This window comes from Lissotriton helveticus, chromosome 5_1 (assembly GCF_964261635.1).
Source record: "Lissotriton helveticus chromosome 5_1, aLisHel1.1, whole genome shotgun sequence".
In the NCBI taxonomy this organism is placed as follows: Eukaryota; Metazoa; Chordata; class Amphibia; order Caudata; family Salamandridae; genus Lissotriton; species Lissotriton helveticus.
Window position 1 is genome coordinate 1,952,547,975 of NC_136065.1, and position 8,118 is coordinate 1,952,556,092.

Genomic DNA, 8,118 nt, shown 5'->3' on the forward strand with positions numbered 1-8,118 from the left:
ATTTTATTCACTACGATAATTAATGTTTTTCTTCACTTACCTGTATGCTTGTCTTGTTTTCATTTTCTCTCTCCTCTTTCTGTTCTTTTTCGTCCTTACTAATCCATTGCGTTGGTTACTATGGAGCGGTCATTGCAATAAACGAAGGACTAAACCTCCCATTGAAATCAATGTTAAACCGTGGTAAAAAATACCAAAAATGTTTTTAATTCTATGTGTATCATTTTGAAAAAAATATATATATTTAAAATAATTAATTTATAACTAAATATATTTTTTATTAACATTTTTTTACTTAATATAATTATATAAATTTAATTTTAAATGTTTTAAATTAATAATCTTCATTAAATCATTAATCACTTCATTTAGTTAAAACAAATAATTTTGGTAAAAAAATACCTGAGTATTAAATTTAGTTACATTAATACATGAGTGGTAAAAAAATACCCGAGTATTAAATTTAGTTACATTAATACATGAGTATTATTAATATAATAATTAATTAATTAAAAACAAATAATTGTAATATATTTGTAAAAATTTACATTTACTAAAACAATATATTTTTAACAATTACATTTACTAAATTAATACATGAGTATTTTTGATTATTATTTTAAACCTATTATCAACATTTATCCAATATATTATTTAATAATTTAATATAAAAATAATTAAAATAAATATTTCAAACAATTACTTTTTCTAAAAAGATACCTGAGTATTAATTTTTGTAATTTAAATAAATAGTTTAATGATTACAATTTTAAAATATATATTTAACACATATGAATTAATTTATAATATTCTTAACATTTATCTAACATTAATACCAACATTAATTTTAAATATTTATTACTGAAAATAAATACCTGAGTATTAATGCTTGTGATTTATATTATTAACATTTTTCCAATAAATTAAAAAATAATTATATTATATATTTAAAACAATTATTTTTTCTAAAAAGATACCTGAGTATTATTTTTTGTAATTTTAATAAATAGATTAATAATTAAAATTTAAAAATAATTTTGTAATACATAGCAATTAAATTTTTATAATATTAACATTTATCTAAATTAACACCAACATTAAATTTAAATAATTAAATATTTTTAACTCAAAATAAAAACCTGAGTATTAATGCTTGTGATTAAAATCATTTTAGCATTTTATCAATTTTAAAATAAATATATTTAATAAATATACAACATTTTTATTTTTAAATAAATTTTAAAATTAATACATTTACGTTGTAATAACATGCGTTGTAATAGTTTTTGCGTTGTAATAACGTGCGTTGTAATAACATGCGTTGTAATAGTTTTTGCGTTGTAAAATTTACGTTGTAATAGCACTGCGTTGTAATAGTTGCGTTGTAAAGGTCGTTTCCCCTTTCATTACATGGATTATTCTTTTTTGGTACAGTTGTATTTTTTCATTTTTTTTTTGGGCAACATTATTTTTCATCAATGGATTATGTTGGCAGAATATGGATTTTGCGGTCTTTGAAATACATTTGGTAAGTTATTTATTTTTATTTAGGGGCCGATTCCGATTCGGTAAAATCCCTTACAAATAGCCGTGCGGAGCATATTTCCCGTACGAATCGTACCCTTAAACGTCCCCATACGTACGATGAAGTACGATTTGGACCCAAAGCAGATCTCCGTACGAATCGTACGAAAGACGATAGGACTTAAAAATCAGTACGAATCGTATTCGGAACACGCAGTACGCGACGTCCGTGCGGATCGAAGCAGCATTTTCCGACCCAGCAAGTAAGATTCGTCTCGTCAACACTCCGTACGACTCTTTTTCTACGGGAGCTCAAAACATCCGGAAAAGCAGATTTTGACTCGAACCGCGTACGAAACGGTCTCCGCCGGGTACGGTGCGTACACCCCATGATTGCAGGGGTACGGTGCGTAGGGGTACGTTGCATACACCACATGATTGCAGGGGTACGGTGCGTATACCCCATGATTGCAGGGGTACGGTGTGTAGGGGTACGGTGCGTACACCCCTTGATTGCAGGGGTACGGTGCGTACACCCCATGATTGCAGGGGTATGGTACATAGGGGTCGGTGCGTACACCCCATGATTGCAGGGGTATGGTGCGTACACCCCATGATTGCAGGGGTACAGTGCGTATGTGGTTGTGTGGCTCTCCGTATGAATCGCTCATACGCAACGTTTTCTGTACGAATCGCGTTCTCATTCCCCGGTCCGGTTTGTACTTGTTGGGTCGTATAGCATGTTTACGATTCGTACGGTTCACTGTGAGGGTCCGTGTCGTATGGATTTTCCCTTGCTTTTCGTACGGTTCGCAACGATTCGGTCGTATATTTTTCAAACGAATCGTAGTACGCGATTCAGACGGAATTGTACGAGTCGTACGGAAAGGGCTACGGATTCGATTCGGTCGTACGATTGGTTTACCGAATCAGAATCGGCCCCTTATTGTAGGTGGGTACTGTTTTTATTGTTATTGTTAATTGTTATTTTATTATAAATATTAATAACGTCTGAATATATATTTATAAATTATAAAAAATGTATTGCACACAATAATTATTTTTGTGATAAAATATATTACTTTTATTTGCATTTCATTGTTGGATGTATTTTATTAGGAATTTGTTGGTGATAGTTATTTAAAGGAGAGTTTTGGCTATTAGGTTTAAGTATTCCATGCCTTTTGTACTAGGGTACAATTTTACCAGTTGTTCTAAATATTTATGCATTTGTTTTGTTTGTTTGGATGTTTTGGGAGTTAATTGAGTTATGGATTGTTCCATTCGGAACTCTTGGTAGCTTTGTTTCTTTTGTAGGCATTGCATACATTTTTCTAAACTTGGTTTTGTTCTGCCTGTTGATTGAAGGAAGGAAGGCATTATGCCATCCTTCAACTGCATTGTTTGTTTTGGATTCTCCATTTAATGTACTTCTATATACATTCCACCAGGTATTAAAAACTTAGGATTTCTTCTGTGGCCAGATCTGTGGATTCTCCCCACCCATGTGTCCTCAAAATAGTCCAATAGTGGACTTAGTTTAGCTTCATTTTGTTTATAAAAGTTACTGTCAATTAAGATGTTGTTATGTTATGTTATGTTATTGTCTCTTTTATAGCGCACAAATCACCGGGGGGCATCTCGGCGCTTTACTCTGAGTCACCTCATTGGCGGGATTGTCGAGGAGCAGGAGTTAGTTAAAACAGAAATGCTTTTAAGTGTCTCCAGAAACTAAGATAAGAAGGGATTTCTCGAAGTGATTGGGGGAGACTATTCCAATATTTAGGGGCGAGGTACGAAAATGCCATGCCTCCTGATCGCTGTCGTCTAATACGGGGTACCTGAAGTAGCTGCAAGGAGCCAGATCTTAACAGGCGAAATGGAGTGTATCTTGCTAGCCTGTCCTGGAGATACTGGGGGCCTTGACCATGCAGTGCGCTGAAAGTGAGGCAACATATCTTGAAAGCCGACCTTTGTTTAATCGGCAGCCAGTGCAGGTGACGTAGCAGTGGCCGAGAGGGGGAGCCAACCGGCATATTCAGTTGTTCAGCATATTGTAGTGTTCTACAACATCAATTTCTGGGACATTAACAAGTGCCGTTAATTGTTTTATTTGATGCATTTGTGGCATATTCTATGCTTAGGACCCCATTAGGATGGTGGTCGGAAAACCACCCCGACCGTCATGGAGGCGGGAAACAGCTGCCTGCCGGGACCGCGGATAAACCGGCGGTCAAATTAGGAACAACCGCCAAAAAAGACAGACCGCGGCGGTAGCGGGCCAACAAAAACCACCCTACGCGGGCGGTGACATCCAAAAACCGACCGCGGCGGTAGGAAATGCAGCGGAAAAGCTACAACCCGCCGCAAGCAAAGCGGAGACACCACACGGGAAATTAGTATATCCCCGATGGTCCCGCGGTACGTACCGCTGTTTCCGACCTCCGCGGTCGCACACTACAGTGAATGGGAGAGCCAGTCAGATAGTCAGAGTGGAACCACAACTGTTTGGTAGCCTGGTCCAACAGACACCATTAGTCAGAAGGACACAAATGTGGGAAAGGATAGTACAAAGAGTGAATGCAGTGGGGATATTTATTTTTATAATTTTACATCAGTGTATTTTGTTACATATTTTAATAATAGTACAAAAATTAGTAACATTTTATTGACATAGTATTGTATTTTTTACTTGTCAAGTAATATTTAAACAAATTAAATGATATATGTTTTATGATAACCTTTTTATTATGTTTTGGGTTTTTTATTTTGTAACCGCGTTAGGTCGTTTTGTGTCATTTGGGTTGAAGAGAAGCTCGCGGTTGGGAGACACTTCACGTCGCTAAAGGTAAGGTTTGTTTTATATGTTTTAAGTGTGTTTTATATTAATTTTGATATTAGTTTGATACTGTTTAGTGTAGTTATAAGGTACTTGTTCAAATTTGGCGTTGTTATATGTTGAAAATACATGTGGTGTTTTTACGTATTGAGACGGTTGTCTAGGTCTTGTTCGAGAGTTAGTATTTCGGTGTTTAAAGTATGTTTTAATGAAATGTAAAGTTAATATTATTGTTAGTAAGTGTTTATGTGTTGTTTTATGTGGGTAGGAATGTATGTTATTTTGTTTTGCGTGTTTTTACTTTCAGGAGTTCTTCGTATCGGAAGGAGTCGGTTTCTTTTTGCTTAAAGAAGTGTGTGTTAGTTTTATTAACTAATATATTTTTAACACTTCTTTATATTATTCGGTTTTCCTGGAGCGTTTTTTTACCCTTTTGTATATTTTCGGGTTTTTTATGGATTTCGGAAGGACTTTCATTACATGGATTATTATTTTTTGGTACAGTTGTATTTTTTCATTTTTTTTTTGGGCAACATCATTTTTCATCAATGGATTATGTTGGCAGAATATGGATTTTGCGGTCTTTGAAATACATTTGGTAAGTTATTTATTTTTATTTAGGGTCCGATTCCGATTCGGTAAAATCCCTTACAAATAGCCGTGCGGAGCATATTTCCCGTACGAATCGTACCCTTAAACGTCCCCATACGTACGATGAAGTACGATTTGGACCCAAAGCAGATCTCCGTACGAATCGTACGAAAGACGATAGGACTTAAAAATCCGTACGAATCGTATTCGGAACACGCAGTACGCGACGTCCGTGCGGATCGAAGCAGCATTTTCCGACCCAGCAAGTAAGATTTGTCTCGTCAACACTCCGTACGACTCTTTTTCTACGGGAGCTCAAAACATCCGGAAAAGCAGACTTTTACTCGAACCGCGTACGAAACGGTCCCCGCCGGGTACGGTGCGTACACCCCATGATTGCAGGGGTACGGTGCGTAGGGGTACGTTGCATACACCACATGATTGCAGGGGTACGTTGCGTACACCCCATGATTGCAGGGGTACGGTGTGTAGGGGTACGGTGCATACACCCCTTGATTGCAGGGGTACGGTGCGTACACCCCATGATTGTAGGGGTACGGTGCGTACACCCCATGATTGCAGGGGTATGGTACATAGGGGTCGGTGCGTACACCCCATGATTGCAGGGGTACGATGCGTACACCCCATGATTGCAGGGGTACAGTGCGTATGTGGTTGTGTGGCTCTCCGTATGAATCGTTCATATGCAACGTTTTCTGTACGAATCGCGTTCTCATTCCCCGGTCCGGTTTGTACTTGTTGGGTCGTATAGCATGTTTACGATTCGTACGGTTCACTGTGAGGGTCCGTGTCGTATGGATTTTCCCTTGCTTTTCGTACGGTTCGCAACGATTCGGTCGTATATTTTTCAAACGAATCGTAGTACGCGATTCAGACGGAATTGTACGAGTCGTACGGAAAGGGCTACGGATTCGATTCGGTCGTACGATTGGTTTACCGAATCCGAATCGGCCCCTTATTGTAGGTGGGTACTGTTTTTATTGTTATTGTTAATTGTTATTTTATTATAAATATTAATAACGTCTGAATATATATTTATAAATTATAAAAAATATATTGCACACAATAATTATTTTTGTGATAAAATATATTACTTTTATTTGCATTTCATTGTTGGATGTATTTTATTAGGAATTTGTTGGTGATAGTTATTTAAAGGAGAGTTTTGGCTATTAGGTTTAAGTATTCCATGCCTTTTGTACTAGGGTACAATTTTACCAGTTGTTCTAAATATTTATGCATTTGTTTTGTTTGTTTGGATGTTTTGGGAGTTAATTGAGTTATGGATTGTTCCATTCGGAACTCTTGGTAGCTTTGTTTCTTTTGTAGGCATTGCATACATTTTTCTAAACTTGGTTTTGTTCTGCCTGTTGATTGAAGGAAGGAAGGCATTATGCCATCCTTCAACTGCATTGTTTGTTTTGGATTCTCCATTTAATGTACTTCTATATACATTCCACCAGGTATTAAAAACTTAGGATTTCTTCTGTGGCCAGATCTGTGGATTCTCCCCACCCATGTGTCCTCAAAATAGTCCAATAGTGGACTTAGTTTAGATTCATTTTGTTTATAAAAGTTACTGTCAATTAAGATGTTGATATGTTATGTTATGTTATTGTCTCTTTTATAGCGCACAAATCACCGGGGGGCATCTCGGCGCTTTACTCTGAGTCACCTCATTGGCGGGATTGTCGAGGAGCAGGAGTTAGTTAAAACAGAAATGCTTTTAAGTGTTTCCAGAAACTAAGATAAGAAGGGATTTCTCGAAATGATTGGGGGAGACTATTCCAATATTTAGGGGCGAGGTACGAAAATGCCATGCCTCCTGATCGCTGTCGTCTAATACGGGGTACCTGAAGTAGCTGCAAGGAGCCAGATCTTAACAGGCGAGATGGAGTGTATCTTGCTAGCCTGTCCTGGAGATACTGGGGGCCTTGACCATGCAGTGCGCTGAAAGTGAGGCAACATATCTTGAAAGCCGACCTTTGTTTAATCGGCAGCCAGTGCAGGTGACGTAGCAGTGGCCGAGAGGGGGAGCCAACCAGCATATTCAGTTGTTCAGCATGTTGTAGTGTTCTACAACGTCAATTTCTGGGACATTAGCAAGTGCCGTTAATTGTTTTATTTGATGCATTTGTGGCATATTCTATGCTTAGGACCACATTAGGATGGTGGTCGGAAAACCACCCCGACCGTCATGGAGGCGGGAAACAGCTGCCTGCCGGGACCGCGGATAAACCGGCGGTCAAATTAGGAACAACCGCCAAAAAAGACAGACCGCGGCGGTAGCGGGCCAACAAAAACCACCCTACGCGGGCGGTGACATCCAAAAACCGACCGCGGCTGTAGGAAATGCAGCGGAAAAGCTACAACCCGCCGCAAGCAAAGCGGAGACACCACACGGGAAATTAGTATATCCCCGATGGTCCCGCGGTACGAACCGCTGTTTCCGACCTCCGCGGTCGCACACTACAGTGAATGGGAGAGCCAGCGGGAGAGCTGCAGCATGGCCACCACAGCGGACAATCCTCATAAAACATGGCGGATGATGCAAAAACACCATAACAAAGGCAAACAGGCACACAAAAAATTTAGCCATGCCCCCCAAATACACAAAACACTTCCAAATGAAAAAAAATCTCAAAATGCCAAACAAAAACATACATATTCCAGGACAACTCCCATAACACACCTGATAGCAATACCCCATTATGACACACCCACACAGCTGAGTACAAAACCAGCCCCTTCACTGACCACAATCCTTTGCAACACTCCAGAAGCGAAGGGCACACACCAGACCTGACAGGAGAGGCAAGACAACACAGAAAACCCACCACCACCATCACACTAGCACCAACAATCCCCCAGCACATAACACACCTCACACAATAACACCATACCCACCACCTACACCCCTGCACCCACAAACACTTCAAACACCACACACCATGGCATCACAGAAAATGCCCAAATTCACAGAGAGTGAGTTGACAGTCATGGTAAATGAGATAGTCAGAGTGGAACCACAACTGTTTGGTAGCCTGGTCCAACAGACACCATTAGACAGAAGGACACAAATGTGGGAAAGGATAGTACAAAGAGTGAATGCAGTAGGGACCACCCCACGATCCAAGAAGGAG